The sequence below is a fragment of the Moschus berezovskii genome, chromosome 8, assembly GCF_049115385.1.
Source record: "Moschus berezovskii isolate FMDL1 chromosome 8, NW_MosBer_1.0, whole genome shotgun sequence".
In the NCBI taxonomy this organism is placed as follows: Eukaryota; Metazoa; Chordata; class Mammalia; order Artiodactyla; family Moschidae; genus Moschus; species Moschus berezovskii.
In genome coordinates this window covers 10,563,057-10,586,587 of record NC_142467.1, presented here as the reverse complement: position 1 = coordinate 10,586,587, position 23,531 = coordinate 10,563,057, and the positions used below count along the sequence as shown (strand labels likewise).

The 23,531-nt window shown below is 36.8% G+C and overlaps 1 protein-coding gene across 1 annotated transcript in view; it reads right to left on the bottom strand.

Moving 5' to 3' along the window:
* The window catches only part of ST8SIA4 (ST8 alpha-N-acetyl-neuraminide alpha-2,8-sialyltransferase 4), a 103,741-nt gene that overhangs the window by 33,304 nt on the left and 46,906 nt on the right, over window positions 1-23,531 (bottom strand). The window lies entirely within an intron of this gene.

The following is a 23,531-nucleotide window of genomic DNA, read 5'->3' as shown; positions in this document are numbered from 1 at the left end:
CATTACACCTGAGGGAAATAAGAGGTCATTCTGATTATTAGCCCTGCTTTCACTTGTAAAATCCAAGTCATCATGTTAGAGGTACTTCGGGAGTCAAGGCTGAATTGGTTTACAAAGAAAAAAAAAAAAGAGATAGGGCAGGTATAGGATAGATACATAGACAGACAGTTTAATAGATAGAGGATAAATAGGGAGGTAGAGTCCTGCAGCTTTATTTTCAATATTTTCTTCAAATTTGGGGAGAACATAAGCCAATTTGTATGTTAGTCTTATGTATCCAAATTCTGTCTTGAGGATAATTCTACAATATTAAAGCACAGGCAATTTTACTTTTCTTTTATGTATTTTTCTTTATATATTGTCCACCCCAAACTCAAAATCCTAACCCTCTCCAACATGTGTGTGTACATGCGTGTTGAGCAAAAGAAATTATTTACTTTATGTGATAAGTGAAGAGCTATGAATAACAGAAGAAGGTAGAGGTCACCAACTGTGACAAGTGATTCTTCCAGCACAGCACAACACACACCACAATGCGTGCACACACACTCACATGCACACACGTTCTCCCACTTTGCCAGTGTTCTCTGCAGAAAAAATAAATGGTGTCCACAGGTCCCGTAAGCTTCAGGAACCTTCACTAGGATTTACTTGTTCATCTCCACATACTGTTTCTTGCTTTCCCTAAATCAAACACTGTGCTGCTTCTTACTGCTTCTTCATCTCGGTAAAAACAATTAATGGAACAAATGGCACATATTTGTTGTTTATAACATTTACTGGTTCTATGGCATTGAGCAAGCCATCTCCAGGAAGCAGGAGCAAAATGTTGGAGATGCAACGGTTACAATGGAACGACATTTGAATGAATTTAAGATGCTTTTAGATAAAACACCCACTATATTATTTTGCCTGTGCATGCTTGCTTGCATGCTAAGTTGCTTCAGTCATGTCCGACTCTATGAGACCCTATGGACTGTAGCCTGCTAGGCTCCTCTGTCCATGGGATTCTCCAGGCAAGAATACTGGAGTGGGTTGCCATGCCCTCCTCCAGGGGACCTTCCCAGCCAAGAAATTCAACCTGCATCTCTTACCTCTCCTGCATTGGCAGGCGGGTTTCTTTACCACTAAAGTCACCTGGGAAGCCACTATTTTGCCTATACAGTCAGTTTTTTGACAAAAAATCATCCTCCTCAATTAAAATACTGAAACTGATAAAAAGAGAGTAATGGTGAACTGATGATTTCAAGTACTGGAAAAGGTTTGGTTATAATTCTCTTTGCTGAGAAGCTTTTATTATGAAATAAGAAGAAAACAATATTTCGGTTTCTTAACATAAAAATCTCTGAAATAAATAACTAGTTATAGAAAATAATAGATTAAACGAAATATTTTTCCTATAAATCTGAACTGCTACTTCACACATAAACCTTTTTTCTATTTTCAAATAAGTTTTAATCTCCATTAAGAATTATTTCCATAGAAAACTGCATTAGCCTCCTGGAATATCTAATATAGAATTGAAAGCACAGTAACGTGCACATATATATTTTAATAATTTATTATTATATAAAACTTACTTCTGCTTTCTTTATAATATTTTTACCCAAAACTATCTTCCTGTATTTTTCAGTTGTGACTAAAGGAAATGACAATACAATTTTACTTGCTCAGATAGATAGTTATCATTTTTACATATTACCTTTGTTTTCATGTCATTAAGAAGTCAGAAATTTCAAATTATGTAAGTAAACAACTCTCTTACCTGTGAGAATTAATGTCAAAAAGCGGGATAAAATGGAAAATGTTGACTCTTGTCAAAATACTTTCAAGCATTTACAACAGAGAAACTAGAACATAAGAATTTTGCCATATCATAGCTATCATTAATAAGATTAGGATTTCTTACATTTTAGAAAAAAGAACAATATTTAGATAATAAAAAGCTTATAGTACATATCCATTTCTGACAAACAAAATAAAATTGAATGCCATTCAAAATGCTTAGCCAGACCAAACTCAGTAGCATATAAAGAACTTGAGTACTTCCAAACTCAATAGCAGATAAAGAACTCGAGGACTTTTTCCTTAGTCAATAACATTCAAAGACTCCACTTTAGAAATTATCATATAAATGATCCATTATGCATGCTTATACTTGGTCAGAATAATAAACCAAAGAGATGAGTTATATAAGAGTGATTGATTTTGCTTTTATATGTATCAGTACTGTCAGTGAATTTCCATTAGCTTATCTAAGCCATGATAACAGATAAAATAAAAGGAAAATATTCTCATAAGTGAGATTGACATTTTTGATAAGGGTTGCCAGTGTAATAGAAAGGATTTTGTTTAATAAGCATGTATGTTAATCACCTGGATTTCTCTAATATACACAAGATCCTTGAATCATACATGTATTCTAGAGGGCTGGATATGGCTCAGTGATTGACAACAGCTATTGCTAAATTTTCTTGAATTTTATAAGCTGGTTGATGTCTCATCAGTAGCTTGAAATTGAACATGGTGGGAGTATTTACACTACCAGCAAATGCTATAATCCAGGTTTGTTTTCCCAGAGAGTTGATATTAAACATTTATTCGCACACACCGCCTGAAAAGAAATTCTACTGGTGAAACGCTGAGTAATTTTCTGCAACTATTTCACAACCAGTTTCTTAAGATGGTGAAAAGAGCATGACATTTAGTATCGATAGACGGATATTTGAGACTAAGCTACAGTTTATATGCAAACCTTAGTAAGTCACCTAACCTGTCCAAACATGCATAAATGTCAATACTTTTAATGAGAATTTTGGTTAGATGATATGAAAAGTTTTCTCCATTTCTAAGACTGTTTGAATCATTGCCATATATGTTTATACCTCATTCTTCTCCCCAAAAGTAGAACAGTGAAACTAATGGTTAAGAGCTGGATAAAGCTGGAAACTATGTTAAGTGAATCAGGCTGACTGTCAGGGTGGAAGAGACAAAGAGCTCTGTGAATGATGAAGAACAGGATAACAAGAGCTAGACACAGAAGGCAACAGTTCAGTTCTGGCTCACAGGCATTTTGAAGAAACGAAGGACCAACCATTGCCAGATGTTCTAAAGAATCAACAAAGACTAAAATTTTTATTTGATAGTTCAAGGATCTTAAATATTGGCAACACATTTCATTTGAAAATATCTGTGTTGTTAAACAGGTCAGTAGGCTGGAAACGAATTGTGAGTCATCAGTTTGATATCCCTACTCCATAACCAAGAAGAGGAACAGAAACAGTGGTAGGGTGTTTCTAGAAGAGAAATGAAAGAAAGCAGGTATTTTAGTGAAGCATGAAGTATGAAGCCGCTCAGTCGTGTCCATCTCTTTGCGACCCCATGGACTGTAGCCTGCCAGGCTCTTCTGTCCATGGAATTCTCCAGGTCAGAATACTGCAGTTAGCCCTTCCCTTCTCCAGGGGATCTTCCCAACCAAGCGTTGAACCCAGGTCTCCCACATTGCAAGCGGATTCTTTACCATCTGCACCACCAGGGAAGCTCAACATTATGTTACTTATACTATTAGCAAAGAGATGAGTGCCAAATAGACACCATAACAATACATAAAAAAATCTGTTTGACCAGAAACAATATATAAACTATATTTTTCTTACAAAATATAGTTTATAGTCCAAACAGTAACGACAAATTATGTTGGGAGCACTAGAGAAAAAAACCTGCCAGATTAAACACTAAAGTAGAAGTCCCAGTGTAACTAGCCATTTGTTTACTTATCTATAAGAATGCAGTTAGCTTAATCTGAATTTCAAATGAATACAGACTTGAGTCCAGAGACTCGGGTCTAAGTCATCAACATTGCAGCTGCTTAGAATATATTCTCTGACAGTTGTCTCAGGTATATCTTCATGAATGATTGCTTTGTATGGAATAATAAATGTATATAATAGAAAACATGGTTGTCACTAGGTATTTTCAGTCAATTGTGAAACAGTGTCATGCACAATAAGCTTCCCAGAAAAATTGTTTAAAACATGTGAACAAAGCTAGTTTTAAAAAAAGAAAGATTATTTTTTGTTCCTATGGCCTTTCACCAACTTAGAATGTGTAAGATTTATTATTTAGTTATGATACAAATTTCACTGATTCTCTGGGCAAATAATTTTACAGTTCCTTAACGGGTTTCAAATTTTGCTTAAAATATTTCAAATATAGATGGTTTGAGGTTTACAAATAATACGCACAAAAATCATTCTGTTTTCTAGAAGAGATCTTGATTTTGCTCTGCAGAAGTCAGCTGAAAGCCTGGGTAGATACACGAAGTTCAATTTAATGAAATGCTTCAGAACCCAGCTACAGGATCTGTGTTATTTCTTTAACAGTTGGAAAAAAAATGGAATTCAATTTTAGGATTACTTAAGAACTTGTGTCTGAAGTTTGCGGTATAAATCCCTAGCTTAACAAAGTTTACTCAGTTGTTTCCTCTTTTTGTCTATGAAAAATAACATTCTTTTATCTCTGGCCAGGAAACACAAGTCAGAAACAGTTCAAGATCTGTGATAAGATATAAATAGGAATGCATTCACTTTCTGAATATCATTTTGGCAAAGAGTACAAAGCTACATAAATTAATAGTTTTATTATAGTGAAAAAGTCATACATTCAAAAGGAATGATAAAATGGCACAAATATTGTCATGCTAATATAAAGCTATATTCTTCTATAGAGATATTGCTGGAAAGTGAGCTGCTGAAATCAGCAATACGGACTCTGCCACTAATTGAATATCTACAAGTAGTCCTGGATCAGACTGGGTGTCAACAGTCTGCTCTGTAAAATGAGGGGTTTATAGCTCAATTTAACAATCAGCCCCTCGATATATACTAATTACCTATGTACAAAGTATCTCTATATTTAAAATTATATCCTTCAAATATTTTTACCACATCTCAAATCTTTTTAAACTATTCCTGATCCTGAACTTTTCTATTATGTGTGGTTTTATCAATGAGACACAACAAAATTTTCTGATGTATGAAATGACAATCTGAAATGCTTTTCAAGTGAGTTAAAGTTTTCTCAGCAGTTATGCATTTCCTCACAGCTTCTTTAATATTTTAAAATATTTTTACTTATTTTAAGGAAGACTATAGTGATATTTTTAAAGAAATTCAAATCAGAGGATACAGTTGCTTTAATGTATGTATATAAATACATGGCAATTTTACAGATTCCTTTAGACACTTGAGAGTCCCTTGGATTGCAAGGAGATCCAACCAGTCCATCCTAAAGGAAATCAATCCTGAATATTCATTGGAAGGACTGATGCTGAAGCTGAAACTCCACTACTTTGGCCACCTGATGGGAAGAGCTGACTCATTTGAAAAGACCCTGATGCTGGAAAGATTGAAGGCGGGAGGAGAAGGGGACGACAGAGGATGAGATGGTTGGATGGCATCACCGACTCAATGCACATGAGTCTGAGTAAACTCTGGGACTTGGCGATAGACAGGGAAGCCTGGTGTGCTGCAGTCCATGGGGTCGCAAAGAATCAGACACGAGTGAGTGACTGAACTGAACTTAGGGTAGAATATGGGGGATTTTCAAAGAAACTACCAAACTAGTTTTCAATATATTACTCTAACAAAATCAAGAACAAGTTATGAAAATGTTCCCTAAAATCATCAACCATCAGCCTGTTGAGAAAGTCCCCAATCAAACCTAAGTGTTAAAAGGTCCGGAACGCTGAGTGAGGATGCCAAATTCCCCACACAGTTCACTTCACCGTGAGTCACAGGCTTGGGCAATGCAGAGTCATTTCCTAGCACACTAACTGCTGGAGAGGAAACCGCACGGCTCCATCATCTCCTGGCCTGCTGGGACAGCGTCACATTTGAATAGTTCAGTCTGCCTTCGGTCTCCTTCCCAGACAGGCTATGTTTGTCTTTGTGATTTCCCTGTCACCAATTTCTTCATGATACAAGAAAACCAATCTACAAAGATTTCCTATTATTTAGATCCAAAAGAATAAAGTGAATGAAAACAGTGGTGTGTCACATTTTTTTTTTTTTTTGGTAATTGCTTCTTCCTCTTCTGTTTTCCAGCAAACCTCTGCCCTCCATGTAATCTGTCTGCAGTCCCAGTATGCCTCCTCATCATATTTTGTGCCTGGAATGCTGTGAAGAGTCCAAGGACTTAGGACCTGTGCACGCCAAGTGAAATGAGAAACCCAGAGCAAGGGAAACGTCAAGCCCACCATATATCACGGTGGAGAAAGAAGAGAGATGCACAAATCTATTTGAATATAATTTTGTTCTGTCACCTTGAATTATTTCTAAACAGTTTATTCTTTTTAGTAGCTGTATGCGTGCTTAGTTGCTCAGTGGTGTCCGAATCTTTACGACCCCAAGGACTGTAGCTTGCCAGGCTCCTCCGTCCATGGGATTCTCCAGGCAAGAATACTGGAGTGGGTAGCTGTTCACTTCTCCAGGGATCTTCCTGACCCAGGAATCAAACCCTGGGTCTGGGTTTGATTTTGCATTTAGTAATGCAAAAAGCATGGCATTCCTATCAGACTGGGCAAAAAAATGAAATACAAAATTTTTCATTACAGTTTACATTAAAGTGGCAAAATACTTTAAATCACATAATTTCACATTTGGAAGATATGAACAGATGTGTTTCCTGTTCATATCCTGCATTGCAGGCAGATTCTTTACTGTCTGAGCACTAGGTTGTATACCTGTTTCCTTTTATCATCTTCCACCCCTTTCTAGAAAAATATTTAGCATGTGAATCACTGTTTGGATATTGCCGCTTTTTGTAAACTGGGATTCTAATGAATAGTCTTTCATTAAAAATCAAGCCATAACGTATTGAAGTCTTTCTATTTAATTCTCTCAAAAGAGGACTATTATGCAGTATTTAGCTATTAGGCAATTAGCGAATAGGCACTCCTGTGAATTCTTGGTCTATTCTCTCCTAGTTAACCTTTGATCCTGCTTGGAAACTGTTTTGTGCATCTCTGCTCAGTGAGTCCATTCAGCTCATATATCCCACTGGAGGTTCCAGGCATTTGCCATATTCTTTGGGCTGGCATTTGCGAATGACCATGTCTCTTCCTTATATGAATCTCTGGATTAATGCAGGAGGGGAATCCATCACTAGAGAAAACCATGCTTATGTTACTTTCCTTGCAGTTTCAGACCCTGTCAGCTCCTGGAATAGGTTGCATCTATAATCAGTGAAGGGGTAAACGTGCAGAAACACATCTGTTCATATCTTCCAAATGTGGAATTATGTGATTTAAAGTATTTTGCCACTTTAACATAAACTTTTTAATCAAAACTTTTGTATTTCATTTCTTGTCCAGTCTGATAGGAATGCCATGCTTCAACACAACAAAAATATTTGTCTGAAACACATTTTGTGTTATTTTCCATAAAATAATCAGCTTACTAATTTTGAAACTAATAGTTAATACTGTTGTAGGCATCTGTTCTAGGGAAAAAAGAAAGAATATATTTTCCAGCTGAATAAACTACAAAATGTGCTGACTTTGCCTATTAGTGACTTTTATTAACAGAGACCTGCTGATGGCTTATGTGATTACAACTCTATGAATTCTACAAAGTGTCAATTTCTTTTTTTGTTTGGTTTTTTATGGTGACTACCATGAAGCAAAAACAAAGATGAGAGTTTTTGAGAAACTGCCAATTTTCCACTCCAACTGTTTCTTTAATTTTTTATTATTTTAAAATAGATACTGCCAAGTATTTATAATGACTGTACAATTTTCCCAAACTCTACTGAAAAATAGATACTTTAATATAAGATCGGGTTTTCATATTGTGAAAATTTTATATATAGCTGTAAAGTAATTTCTGTTACAAAGTTTACAAAATTCTGTTGAGATGAGTAAGATGATTTAATGGAATAAAATGCAAAATCATGACTTTAGCTGTAATAATTTTGCTTTAAGTAAGATTCACTGAAGCAAAGGAAAAAATGAAGCTAGATTCTATTAGACTAAATCATCAAAAAATATTAATATAGAATCCCTTGCATTTTAAATTATGGAATAATATCCAGATGTCACATGATTATTTTAGCTATTTAATTTCATCCAAGTGTGAACTGAAAAGATATCGTAGGGTACCTGAAATAAGGAAGCTGTAAATCTGAACTCAGTTGCTTGGTGCTACAGTTTCATTAATTTTGGCCAATTTCTCTGATTTTATGCAAAGGCCAAGGAAAGTCAGTACATATAAGTCATCCAATTGAACATATACAAGCTAAGTATCCAAGAATTCCTGGTTACTTTATTGCCAGATTCCCTTATTACATTTTGCTTATCTTTTAAAGAAGGAGAAATGGATTCTCCCACTGACTTTACTGTCTCTAGAAGGACATCAAAGGGTGATATTTCTTCCAAAAGCCTGCTTTAAATGAGTAATTAGAGAACAGAACAAGCAATATGACCCATACTTCCATTATGGTGAAACAATTTGGTGTTGACAGTGGAAATGTATACTGCCTGAAATAAAACCAGTTACATGTTTAGTAAGGAATTAATGATAGGATAGCAACCACCAGCCTAATCTCTGTAACACATTTCATTCACCCACCAACATGGTCGTTGGATGATGGTTTGGAGGATAAAAGTTAAAGCACGGTGGAACTGAATGATTGTGAGTTCTTAATACACTAGTATTTGACTGATACTCCAGGAACATTTAATCAGGGAATATAGCTAAGTAATACCATTACTGTGGTAACAAGGTCCTGAGCTGAACACTCACATAAGAGCAAGAATGCAGCAGGTATTTATCCAATACAGAGCAGTGACTTGTCACCGACAGTTTTTTGTACTAACCTTAAATGAGAGATCTAACTTCATGATCCAGTTGGATAAAAACACACAGACAGGGTAAGAGCGACAGAAGCACGGAAATATCAGTACCGCTGCTCCCAACGTATATTCACTGGGCCTTTATGATCACTTTCCTTTAATCCTAGGGCTTCCCTGGTGGCTCAGACAGCAAAGTGTCTGCCTGTTATGAGGGAGACCTGGGTTTGACTCTGGGTCGGGAAGATCCCCTGGAGAAGGAAATGGCAACACACTCCAGTATTCTTGCTTGGAGAATTCCATGGATGGAGGAGCCTGGAAGGCATGGGGTCGCAGAGTTGGACATGACTGAGCAATTTCACTGGTTCCTTTAATTTTAGCAATTTATTTGTCATTAAGTAAAAATTACTTATCAGTTATGTATACCTTACTGCTTATCTAAGCTGCTCTCTCCTGAATATCTTAAATTTAGGTAGTTATTTTTCCTTGAAATAAAAATCTGTTCAAATTGCACACAAGTTAAAATCTTTTGAGGGATGAGGAATCCTCATGGCATATACAAAAATTCTACCAAACAGACAAAATTTTAATTTATGGACGAGGATAATAATAGTATATTAGAAGGCTAAAATTCTTAGAATATGAAAAAAACTGTTTGTAAAAATGGAGAAAATACCTTAGGATTTTATCTTCACTTAGGCCCATGAAGTGAGAGTCCCAGTACAATACTAATTGGAGGAAATGACTGTTCAGATGGTAAAGAATATGCCTGCAGTGCAGGAGACCCAGTTTGATCCCTGGTTTGGGAAAATCCCCTGGAGAAGGGAATGGCGACCCACTCCAGTATTCTCGCCTTGAGAATTCCATGGACAGTGGAGCCTGGTAGGCTACAGTCCATGGGGTCGCAAAAAGTCAGACACAACTGAGCAGCTAACACTTTACCACTTTCAAGAAACTGTACATTTTAAAAGATTTATGGGACACTTGATTCAGTTACATTCCTCAGCAAACTTAGACAATATATAGTCATACTGCTTAAAAATTTATTATGTATTTGCCTTTTATTTAAAATTCACAACTAATTTTTTAATGTATATAAGAAGTCTCTGAATGTAGTCACTGCTAGATCACTTGAACTTAAATTAGAATAACTTTATGCAGATTAATTCAAGACATATTTTGCATAGTGATCAGTGTTCTTTTTTCTTTAAAGGTCAGAGAAACAAGGGAATTTCTAATATTATTTATGTATTTTCTACCACTCATTACAAGATTGGGTCTTCAGAGTAGAAAGGAAATAAAAGAACCAAAAGCAAGTAATGAATACAATCCCTGAAATAAATTCATGAATTTTCTGTGTAGCTCTTAAAATAGCAGAGAAAACCTTTGTTCTGAATACTAAGTGTCAGTATAGGAATTTTTAAAAATGATGAAAATAAATTTATTTCCTTCCTTAAAGTGTTTAAAATAGCCATTTTCTTTTAGAAAGCATCATAATCAAACAATAATAGATATTAATATAAATATACATACATATATATAGAGAGATTTTGAAGGACAATAATCAAGAGAAAACATTGAGTTACTAAATTATGGAACAAACATACTATTCCTCAGGTGGCCAGGATGAATTTGTAGATGTTCAGTCTGAATGTTCCCGTGTCACACGTCATTATTATGATCCATTTACTTTTTAGTTAGAACTTATTCTTATATTCTCTTTCTAACAAGAACTTAGGCAGGTAAAATTTAGTAAACATTGCTTTCACAATTTTATGAGTACTGAGCACAAGATGGTTCTTGATGTGGACCAGTTGATTAATTAATAAATTGTGGGAAAGACAAGCTATTCTAGTTTTAACCTCATTATTTGAATTTCAAGCCTTCCTTACTTCCATGATTTCCTTCTATTTCAAAATAAGCTGAATGGTTAATGTGATTCCCAGTGGTATCCAGATTCATATTAAAAATAGTCATTTCCTCCTTCTGCTAGCTGCTTTGCTTCTTTGCTCTAAATAATGAACCCTTAAACAAAACTTCAGAGTCTTTTTTCAGCACAACTTGGTTCTTTATCATGATGCGATTCTCTATCCCCTTGCACCCAGGCCCCAGGCCCCAGGCCCTAACATAATGAACACAGGGCTTTCATACTTTTTCTTAGGTATATAAAGGGGTGAACAAATCAACCTTTTCTCTCATGAAAAGACAGAGAACAATATAAAAAATAATCATACATTCTAATGATTGTTCTAATTGAAATATACATCCCTTCTGAAGAGAAAAGACATCCAGGTTAATTTCAGAAAAAGGGACAAGAGTGAGGAATTGTGTTCAACTGGCTCTTACCTTTAAAGTGAAGAAGCAAAATGATCTAGGTGGAGAAAATAAAAAAAAAATAGCCTATCAAGGAGAAACTCCAGGATACGTCAATATCAGTGAGTGCCTTGAAGGATTCTCTACTCCCCTAAAAGCACTCTAGATACTCTGCAAAAGTTTTTAGTCTCAATGAGAAGAATCAAGAACTGGAGAACAGGCTGGCTGAGGGCAACCTGGCAATCCCACAGGGTCCTGTTGAGCCATACACCTATGAATGACCTCTCAGATATAAGCTATTTATAATGTCACATTCCACAATAAAATATGAATGATGGAAGCTGCCAGAAAACAATACCACAGCTCAAGGCCAACTAGATTAAGATATCAAGAAACCCTGCAATGCAGAAGGGTGGATATCAGAGTTGCCAGTAAGGGAAGAAATATTCCATCATGGAAATATCATGATGTTTAAAATACCCATTAAGCAGTTTCTAGCTGCTCAAAGGAGAAGGCAATGGCAAGCCACTCTAGTACTCTTGCCTAGAAAATCCCGTGGACAGAGGAGCCTGGTAGGCTGCGGTCCATGGGGTCGCTACAAGTCTGACATGACTGAGCGACTTCACTTTCACACATTGGAGAAGGAAATGGCAACCCACTCCAGTGTTCTTGCCTGGAGAATCCCAGGGACGGGGGAGCCTGGTAGGCTGCTGTCTATGGGGTCACACAAAGTCGGACACGACTGAAGTGACTTAGCAGCAGCAGCAGCAGCAGCTGCTCAAAAGCATTAAAGAAGGATACATGTTTTACAAAGAAGTATTACAGCTGTGTTGCTCATTAGTCAAAATGGAAACCATATGGAAGTGTTTTTGGCATAAAACTAAATTTAAACAAGTAAGCCATGAGAGTCCCTTGTACTGCAAGGAGATCCAACCAGTCCATTCTAAAGGAGATCAATCCTGGGTGTTCATTGGAAGGACTGATGCTAAAGCTGAAACTGCAATACTTTGGCCACCTCATGCGACGAGTTGACTCACTGGAAAAGACTCTGATGCTGGGAAAGGTTGGGGGTGGGAGGAGAAGGGGACGACAGAGAACGAGATGGCTGGATGGCATCACCGACTCTGTGGACATGAGTTTGAGTGAACTCTGGGAGTTGGTGATGGACAGGCAGGCCTGGCGTGCTGTGGTTCATGGGGTCGCGGAGAGTCAGACACGACTGAGCGACTGAACTGAAGTGAACTGACTGAACTGAAGTCATTTTCAGAAAGCATTCCGAGTGAATGTCTCCATTTTCAAAGTTGTCTTTTAAAATTGCTTTTACTTATACAATTTTGAGCTGATTCAATACTCTCAAATAATCCACTTGTATAACAGAGGTAAACTCAAGTTTCCTGAAGTCTAGTATTGACTATGCCAGTGTATATTTTTACCAATGATTCTATTGGAAGCCTGGTCTGATTCAATTTCCTCTGCAAGTACATGTCATTGACATGAATTTAGCCTGCAGAGGATCAACCTAATTTTATATAGCCTTTTATCTTTACACTTATTTAAAAGTGACAGATTTTAATATCTAAATGATAAGTTCAGAAAATAAAGTCTTTGACACGATATTTTTGTGTTAGTCTTACTGGAATAGACATTGATGCTGAAACATGTATGAAAACACAACGTGTTTATTTGTAAGAACCATACTAAAAATCATACATTGTAACAAAGGAACTAATACGTGCTTCTTTTAATAGAAAAGTATACTTGACCAATGAAATAGTTTATAACAGAGAGAGCTACACAGATGAGGGGTAAGCTGGAGATGGGACTTGATATCATTTCTGTAAGGCGTGCTGCTCCTTCCTATTAAAATCCACAAACGAGGGAGTATGACTCTGCTCACTGCGTTGGGAATTAAATACTCAGCTACAACAGTTTACAGGCTGCATGCTAAAAGAAAACATTAATGATTCAGCAAAACTCTGAGAAACTGGGGAGGCTATACTAAGTGATATCCCATTGTTCAACATAATATTATTTAATAAAAAATGAAGAAATAAGTTTACTGATCATGAAATATATAGATAAACTAGAATATATCTTATATTCTGAATAAGAAGAAAAGTTCAAGTTATTTAAACACTTACAGTAATAATATAATAAAAATAATGCAAAGAAATAGAGGAAAACAATAGAATGGGAAAGATAGAGATCTCTTCAAGAAAATTAGAAATACCAAGGGAACATTTCATGCAAAGATGGGCACAATAAAAGACAGAAATGGTATGGATCTAAGAGAAGCAGAAGATATTAAGATGAAGTGGCAAAAATACATAGAAGAACTATACAAAAAAGATCTTCACAACCTAGATAATCACGATGGTATGATTACTCACCTAGAACCAGACATCATGGAATGCGAAGTCAAGTGGGCCTTAGGAAGCATCACTACCAACAAAGCTAGTGGAGGTGATGGAATTCCAATTGAGCTATTTCAAATCCTGAAAGATGATGCTGTGAAAATGCTGCACTCAATATGCCAACAAATTTGGAAAACACAGAAGTGGCCACAGGACTAGAAAAGGTCAGTTTTCATTCCAATCCCAAAGAAAGGCAATACCAAAGAATGCTCAAACTACTGAAGAATTGCACTCATCTCACATCCTAGCAAATTAATGTTCAAAATTCCCCAACACAGGCTTCAACAGTACAAGAACCGTGAACTTTCAGATGTTCAAGCTGGATTTAGAAAAGGCAAGGGAACCAGCACCAGAGATCAAATTGCCAACATCCGTTGGATCACGGAGAAAGCAAGAGAGTTCCAGAAAAACATCTATTTCTGCTTCATTGACTATGCCAAAGCCTTTGACTGTGTGGATCACAATAAATTGTGGAAAATTCTGAAAGAGATGGAAATACCAGACCACCTGACCTGCCTCTTGAGAAACCTGTATGCAGGTCAGGAAGCAACAGTCAGAACTGTACATGGAACAACATACCTTTTCCAAATAGGAAAAGGAGTACGTCAAGGCTGTATATTGTCTCCCTGCATATTTAACTTATATGCAGAGTACATCATGAGGAACGCTGGGCTGGAAGAAGCACAAGCTGGAATCAAGATTGCTGGGAGAAATATCAATAACCTCAGATATGCAGATGACACCACCCTTATGGCAGAAAGTGAAGAGGAACTCAAAAGCCTCTTGATGTAAGTGAAAGAGGAGAGTGAAAAGGTTGGCTTGAAGCTCAACATTCAGAAAACAAAGATCATGGCATCTGGTCCCATCACTTCATGGGAAATAGATGGAAAAACAGTGGAAACAGTGTCAGGCTTTATTTTTTGGGGCTCCAAAATCACTGCAGATGCTGATTGCAGCCAGAAAATTAAAAGACATTTACTCTTTGGAAGGAAAGTTATGACCAACCTAGATAGTATATTAAAAAGCAGAGACATTACTTTGCCAAACAAGGTCGGTCTAGTCAAGGCTATGGTTTTTCCCGTGGTCATGTATGGATGTGAGAGTTGGACTGTGAAGAAGGCTGATCGCCGAAGAATTGATACTTTTGAACTGTGGTGCTGGAGAAGACTCTTGAGAGTCCCTTGGACTGCAAGGAGATCCAACCAGTCCATTCTAAAGGAGATCAATCCTCGGTGTTCATTGGAACGACTTATGCGAAAGCTGAAACTGCAATATTTTGGCCACCTCATGCGACGAGTTGACTCACTTGAAAAGACTGATGCTGGGAAAGGTTGGGGGCGGGAGGAGAAGGGGACGACAGAGAATGAGATGGCTGGATGGCATCACCGACTCTATGGACATGATTTTGGGTGAACTCCGGGAGTTGGTGATGGACAGGGAGGCCTGGCGTGCTGTGATTCATGCGGTCGCAGAGAGTTGGACACGACTGAGCGACTGAACTGAACTGAACTGAAGGGAACCAGAGATCAAATTGCCCACATCCGTTGGATTATCGAAAAAGTAAGAGAGTTGGAGAAAAACATCTATTTCTGCTTTGTTGACAATGCCAAAGCCTTTGACTGTGTGGATCACAACAAACTGTGGAAAATTCTGAAAGAGATGGGAATATCAGACCACCTGACCTGCCTTTTGAGAAATCTCTATGCAGGTCAGGAAGCAACAGTTAGAACTGGACATGGAATGAAAGACTGGTTCCAAATAGGGAAAGGAGTGCGTCAAAGCTGTATATTGTCACCCTGCTTATTTAACTTATGTGCAGAGTACATCATGAGAAACCCTGGACTGGAGGTAGCACAAGCTGGAATCAAGATTGCCGGGAGAAATATACTCTAACCTCAGATATGCAGATGACACCACCCTTATGGCAGAAAGAGAAGAAGAACTGAAGAACCTCTTGATGAAAGTGAAAGAGAAGAGTGAAAAAGTTGGCTTAAAGCTCATAATTTCAGAAAAGTAAGATCATGGCATCTGGTCCTATCACTTCATGCAAATAGATGGGGTAACAGTGGAAACAGTGACTACTTTTTGTACTCCAAAAGCACTGAAGATTATGACTGCAGTCATGAAATTAGAAGATGCTTACTCCTTGGAAGAAAAGGTATGACCAACCTAGACAGCATATTAAAAAGCAGGACATTACTTTGCCAACAAAGGTCCATCTAGTCAAGGCTATGGTTTATGGTTTTTCTAGTATTCAAGTATGGATGTGAGAGTTGGACTATAAAGAAAGCTGAGTGCCGAAGAATTGATGCTTTTGAACTGTGGTGTTGAAGACTCTTGAGAGTCCCTTGGACTGTAAGGAGTTCCAAGCAGTCCATCCTAAAGGAGATCAGTCCTGGGTGTTCATTGGAAGGACTGATGTTGAAGGTGACACTCCAATACTTTGGCCACCTAATGCGAAGAGCTGACTCATTTGAAAAGACTCTGATGCTGGGAAAGATTGAGGGCAGGAGGAGAAGGGGACAACAGAGGATGAGATGGTTGGATGGCATCACCGACATGAGTTTGAGTAACCTCCAGGAGTTGGTGATGGACAGGGAGGCCTGGCGTGCTACAGTCCATGGGGTTTCAAAGCATCAGACACAACTGGGCAACTGAGACGAACTGAACTGAGTAACAGAATAGAAGGAAACTTAGTCCTCCAACACAAGATGAAATTACTAGAAATAATCAATTCAAGATGGCACAATAAATGCCAACAATATAAATACAGAATGGGAGACTGCTGTATATTAAGCAATGTAAGGCAATGTATTATTGATTATTGTTTGACACACACAAGGTCTAGCAAAGCAACCTGCATGGAATAAGTTGTTATATATGTATTATTAGTATATTATCCTTTATATATATGTGTATAAAACAGTGTATTAGAAATAATTTAGTCAGTATATATATGTAAGTTATTAATAATATATTAATATATTTTAATGTATTATATATTAAATTATATAAGAATGTATTTTGTGAGTATGTATATATAGCATATATGAACATTACTTTTATTTTTCATGTATGCAAGGAAAAAACACTTCTCCAGAAATAATTTTCCATAATTTGCATTTATAGAAAGATCTATGCTTTTTAACAATAACTGCAGAAATCAAAGAAAGAGTAGTTCAATAGATAAATGGCCCTATAACAAACATATACAATCATCTCTTATATCTTCATATATGCACATACATATTTATGTGTGTATATGACTGTGTTTGTGCGTGTGTAACATTCTGATGAGGATCTTAATTAATTCTGGTCTCGAAAAATATGAAGAATATTTAAATTCCTAGACAAATGACTGTAAAGCAGGAATATTTTAGAAAGCTACCTCAGTTATTGTGAAAATCAAAAGTTAAATGATTCCTGCCTTAAGGTTATAGAGAGGATATTCCTGAGGATATATATGAAAATTCAGTACAAATGTTTGTGGCATTTTGAATATTCATGTGACTAAGAAAACTAAAGAACAGAACCAGTGAATCTCAAAGCCCAAAGGATCTCAATGATTATGCATGTCAATATCCACATTTTATAGAATATAAATCTGAGGCTCAAGATTGTGAACAGTCTTGTCTATGGTCAGAATAAGAAGGGTTTGTTTTGATTGTCTTTGGAGGTCAAACTCCTAAGTAATTTTTAAAAATTCTGTAAGCCAGTGTTCTCAGTTTGGATCAATATAAAAACATGTTTTAAAGAGAATAAGTATTTTTTCTCAGAACCTGAGAAATACATCTGTGAACTCCAATTTGAACGACATTGCTGTAGGTCATGAGGGTTATCCCAAGCATTTCAAATAGAAATTCTTAATTCCAAGCAAATTTAAAGCAGTCATATAGTCAACTTATCTCACACTTGCACATTTCTTTTGTAGTTGCAAAATTATCCTTCAAAGAAAAAAATCATTTGGAATATTTCTCAAATACAAGGGTTGATACATATTCTAAGCTAAAAGTTAAGGAAGAAAGTCATAAAGAATTCACATAAAATTTTAAAGACTATGTATGAATTGAATTTATCATTTCCTTAAAAATCATTTTGGTGAAGATACTCGTTTACAAAATTGTTGGATAACGTTAGAATTATTAACTATGAAGTTTACATCACTAAACACTATGTATGTTTATCAATCTCAATGATCACAGCGAATCATCAGTCTTAGTATTTATCCTGATTAATACAAAGTATTAGCCTGTCAACATAATGAGTACAGTCCTTATTATAGTATGTATATTAAAACAAATTATTAATTAGAATGTGTTGACAAAATAGGGTAATTGCCTTATTTCTGTCATGGTAGAATTCAAATAACAAAACTGGATCATAAAAAGTTATAAAATAATTAAAGGGGATATTTTATTTTTGCTTTAAGTACTTCAATAATAGTTCATAATATTTGCCAGGAAGCAAAACAGTGGAAGCAGTGTCAGACTTTATTTTTTGGGGCTCCAAAATCACTGCAGATGCTGATTGTAGCCAGGAAATTAAAAGACGCTTACTCCTTGGAAGGAAAGTTATGACCAACTTTGATAGTATATTAAAAAGCAGAGACATTACTTTGCCAACCAAGGTCTGTCTAGTCAAGGCTATGGTTTTTACCGTGGTCATGTATGGATGTGAGAGTTGGACTGTGAAGAAAGCTGAGTGCCGAAGAATTGATGCTTTAGAACTGTGGTGCTGGAGAAGACTCTTGAGAGTCCCTTGTACCGCAAGGAGATCCAATCAGTCCATTCTAAAGGAGATCAATCCTGGATGTTCATTGGAAGGACTGATGCTAAAGCTGAAACTGCAATACTTTGGCCACCTCATGCGACGAGTTGACGCACTGGAAAAGACTCTGATGCTGGGAAAGGTTGGGGGCGGGAGGAGAAGGGGACGACGGAGAATGAGATGGCTGGATGGCATCCCCGACTCGATGGACATGAGTTTGAGTGAACTCCGGGATTTGGTGATGGACAGGGAGGCCTGGCGTGCTGTGATTCATGCGGTCGCAGAGAGTTGGACACGACTGAGCGACTGAACTGAACTGAACTGAACTGAAAGCATTCAAATAGAAATGCTTGAATACTTTTTCCTAACCGGTTTATATAAACAAATCTAAAATTTAAATCAATTAATCTCTTTAAGGGGCTTCGCAGGTGGTGCTAGTGGTAAAGAACCTGCTTGTCAATGCAGGAGACATAAGGTATGTGCGTTCAGTCCCTGGGTCAGGAAGATCCCCTGGAGGAGGGCACAGCAACCCACGCCAGTATTCCTGCCTGGAGAATCCCATGGACAGAGAAGCTGGGAAGGCTACAGTCCATAGGGTTGCAAAGAGTCAGACACAAATGAAGTGACTTAGCACACACAATCACTTTAAGACAGATATCTGAACAAAGTTAAGCACATTCTAGGGAATATAGATGAGAACTGCAAAGTAAACTCGTCAAAGTACAAACTCAAAAGAAATTGCAGAAAGTACACATGATTCTAATCTAGAACACTTTACATGTAACATATTTATGCATACAAAATATAATTTCAAAATATGCTCATTTATTTATTGCCTAGAATTCTTAAGAAATTATCCGTTGTAGCTGGTAGTGGAACTGAGAAGCTACTTTAGGCACTGCTTAATTTTCTTCGATAATATGATAAAAACAATGAGAAAATAAAAGTATAATCATCCCATTATTAAAAACAGCACTTGACTATCATGAATCAAACTATAGTAATTATAAAAATAATTTTTTTGCCTAACATTATATATTTTGCAAAAATATATTTAATATATATTACTGAATAATTCAATTGCATACTAAATCACATTATTGGGTTAAATTCTTTTCAGATTTCAGGTTATACACCAATAATTTTGTTATCAATATATAAAGAAGAAACCTTGATTTTTATATTTTGTAATCACATTTTTAAAGTTTCAACAAGTCATTTTAAAGTTTCAAAATTCTCTCTTCACTCTTAAAGTCTTAGGAAAATTGTTCCATTCTTCACAAGGGAAATTACAACATAGTAATAAGAGTATTAGACATGTGAAACTTCAGAATAAATACAAATGAACAGCTTGCAATCCCAAACCAGTGTAACATTGATGTATTCACTTTAATTTGTAATTATAGTTTATTTTTAAAAATTTTCCCCATTAGACTACTCTCATTTTTTGTAAAACTGTTTCAAAATTAGAAAATAGAGATATTTTCCCCTCCTGTTTCACTTAACATGGCTTGGGAAGAATGACCACACACTAAAAAGCATCATCAAATTTTGTGATTGATAGTTATATTTTCAGAGCTTTAAAACACGTATAATTAATTTGATGCTTAAAGTTGGTAAGCCATCATAATTTTCAGAGAGGAAAAAATTTAAATCATGAAACTTGACAGTATGAAAACTGAATGATTCTCATGGGTATTCAAGGACTTTTTTGCTTTTCAAGTCATTTAAAATTTCTACTTGTAAGTGTAGTACTTGGAAGAGGCTTTCCATTTTAACACTGTGATGACGCGCCTCATAAAATGCACGGGCTGCATGAAAGACCTCTCATGAGACGCAACAGGCTCTAATAATCCACAGAGGATACAAGACTCTCTAAACTATTTTCCTGAACTGTATTAACCACAGGGTTTCAGAGACATGTGAAAAAACATGTAAAGAATATATCTTTGGGGAGTTTGCTCGTGGTTTCATATCATATGAATCTTTGTGTCATCAGTATTCCCACTTCCTTATTTTCTTTATGAGTCTCAGTAACTTTGTAGAGTACAAATATTATGTTGAAATGCTACGTTTGCATGAATCAATGTGCTAATTTCATTAGTTCCATAAATGAAACAACCTTTCACAAACATCATGTGTATAAATTTCCAATGTACTTGAAAGGTGAAAGGTAAATTTAGGGCTACTTTTTATACCCCAGGCCACAGTTGAGAACTTCACCTGGAGGGGAAAGCTGCTGATGTGCAAGCATGAAAGTAGCAAGTGAAGTTCTTTCTGGAGAATACAGAATAAGTCTTGTCAAAAATACCTAAAGTACGGTAATCAAAAGAAAGCACACCACTGACTTCACTAGTAGTCAGAAGCTTGGCTTTGTTGTTCTTTGGAGTACAATGCTTAGAAAATGGTGAGATATTTTATATGTATAATGTTTATGGAAGAAAAGTGAATAAGACAAACATAAATGGAGAGGACTGATGAACTAATTAGTAAAAAGCTTTGCACTTTCTATGTTTAAAATAAACACAAAGAGGCTATATGAATTTACTGTTGTTAAAGATTTGTGATTCTATCACGATTCTAACTGATTGAAAATGCCCTATTTCAACCATTCCTCTGATTAAGGGCTTTGCTGTTGTCTGTAAATGGAGAGAGAAAAACTAGAACCTAGGGAATAAAGTAATAAATCCAAAGTTTAGGCAGAGATGCAAAAACCCAGAATAGTCAACACAATATTGATGGAGGAATAGTCAAAGGACTGACACTCCCTGACTTCAAGACAATACAATATTGTAAAGTAAAATAAATAAATAAAACTGGGAGGGAAAAAAAAAAAAGACTTACCATAAAGCTTCAGTATTCAGGACAATACGATGTCGGCAAAGAATAGACAAAATAGATCAAATGGAACAGTTAAAGAACCCAGAAATAGATCCCCCAAAATTTAGTCAACTAATGTTTGAAAAAGAAGCAAAAATAATACAAAAGGGCAAAGACAGTCTTTTAACGAAATGGTGCTGGAACTACTGGCCATCCTCATTAAAAAATGACTCCTGATAAAGAACTTGACACCTTTCACAAAAATTAACTAAAAGTGGATGATAGATCTAAACGCAGAATGCAAAACTATAAAGCTCTTAGATGATGACTCATAAGACAATCGAGATAACTTTGGGTTGGTGATGACTTTTTAGATACAGCACAAAAAGAAAAATCAATGAAAAAAAAATTGGTAAACTGGACTTCATTAAGACAACGGGAACAGAATGAAAAGACAAGTCACTGTCTGGGAGAAAATATTTTCAGAAGTCATATCTGATAAAGGATAGTTATTCAAAACACACAAGAAATCTCTCCAATAAGAAAACCAACTTGACTAAAAAAAATGGGCCAAAGACTTCAACAGACGTCTCACTAAAGAAGAGATGCAGGTGGAAAATAAGCATATCCTAGGATGCTTCACATCATATGTTATAAAACAAATGTAAATTAAAACAACAATTGAAAGTGAAAGTCACTCAGTCGTGTCTGACTCTTCGCGACCCTATGTACAGTCCATGGAATTCTCCAGGCCAGAATACTGGAGTGGGTAGCCTTTCCCTTCTCCAGAGGATCTTCCCAACCCAGGGATTGAACCCAGGTCTCTGGGATTGCAGGCGGATTCTTTACCAGCTGAACCACAAGGGAAGCCCAAGAATACTGGAGTGGGTAGCTTATCCCTTCTCCAGCGGATCTTCCCGACCCAGGCATCGAACCGGGGTCTCCTGCATAGCAGGCGGATTCTTTACCAACTGAGCCACCAGGGAAGGTATCACTATATACCTATTAGGATGATCAAAATCACCCAAATATAAACTGAAAACACCAAATGCAGAGAAGGATGTGGAACAACAGCAATTCTCAATCATTATCAGGTTGAGTGTAAAATGATATAGTCACTTTGGAAGACAGTTTGTCAGTTTCTTACAACACCAAACATACTCTTATCATGCTGCTGCTGCTGCTAAGTCACTCCATTCGTGTCCAACTCTGTGTGACCCCATAGAAGGCAGCCCACCAGGCTCCTCCGTCCCTGGGATTCTCCAGGCAAGAATACAGGAGTGAGTTGCCATTTCCTTCTCCAATGTGTGAAAGTGAAAAGTGAAAGTGAAGTTGCTCAGTCATGTCCAACTCTTCACAACCCCATGGATTGCAGTCTACCAGGCTCCTCCGTCCGTGGGATTCTCCAGGCATAAGACCCAGCAATCAAGTGAACTGAAAACGATGTCCACTCAAAAACCTGCACACAGACGTTTTTAGTAGCTTCGTTCATAATTGCGAAAACTTAGAAGTAGATGAATGAATAAACTGGTACATCAAAACAATGAAGCATTATTTAGCCCTGAAAAAGGAATGAGGTATCAAGCAGTAAAAAGATATGAAGGAAACAAATGCATACCACTAAGTGAAAGAAACCGATAGGAAAAGGCTACATACTCTATGGTTCTAACAATACGACATTTGGGAAAAGGCAAAAAACTATGGAGAAAGTAAAAACATCAATGCTTGCTATGCGTTAATGGGAGAAAGAGATGAACAGTCTGAGCACAGATGATTTTGAGGACAAGGAAACTTTATATGATACTATAATGGTGGATGCATGTCATATAAGATCTGTCAAAAACCATGGAATGTACAATCAAGGGTAAACTCTGGCATAAATTATGGACTTTGGGTGATGATGATCTATAAATTCAGGTCCACTAATTGTAACAAACGTAGGTCTCTGGTGGAAGATTTTGACCACGGAGACCATGCATGTGCGGGGGCAGGGAGTATATGCAACTTCTCTGCACCACCTTCTCAATTTTTCTGTGAACATAAAACGGCACTAAAAGTTGTCTATTGGAAAAGCACTCATTCATCGGAACCCTGAATTTTCTGATTAGTTTCCTACAATCAAGGAGTACCTAAAAATACTTGTATTTAATCTTAAGATATCACTGGTATGTGTGTACGTGTGCATGCTAAGCCACCTCAGTCGTGTGCAACTCTTTGAGGCCGTTTGGATTGTAGCCCACCAGGCTCCTCTGTCCATGGGATTCTCCAGGCAAGGATAATGGAGTGGGTTGCCCTGCCCTCCTCCAGGGGATCTTCCCGACCCGACCCAAGGATAGAGTCCGCATTTGTTATGTCACCCGGTGGGCAGT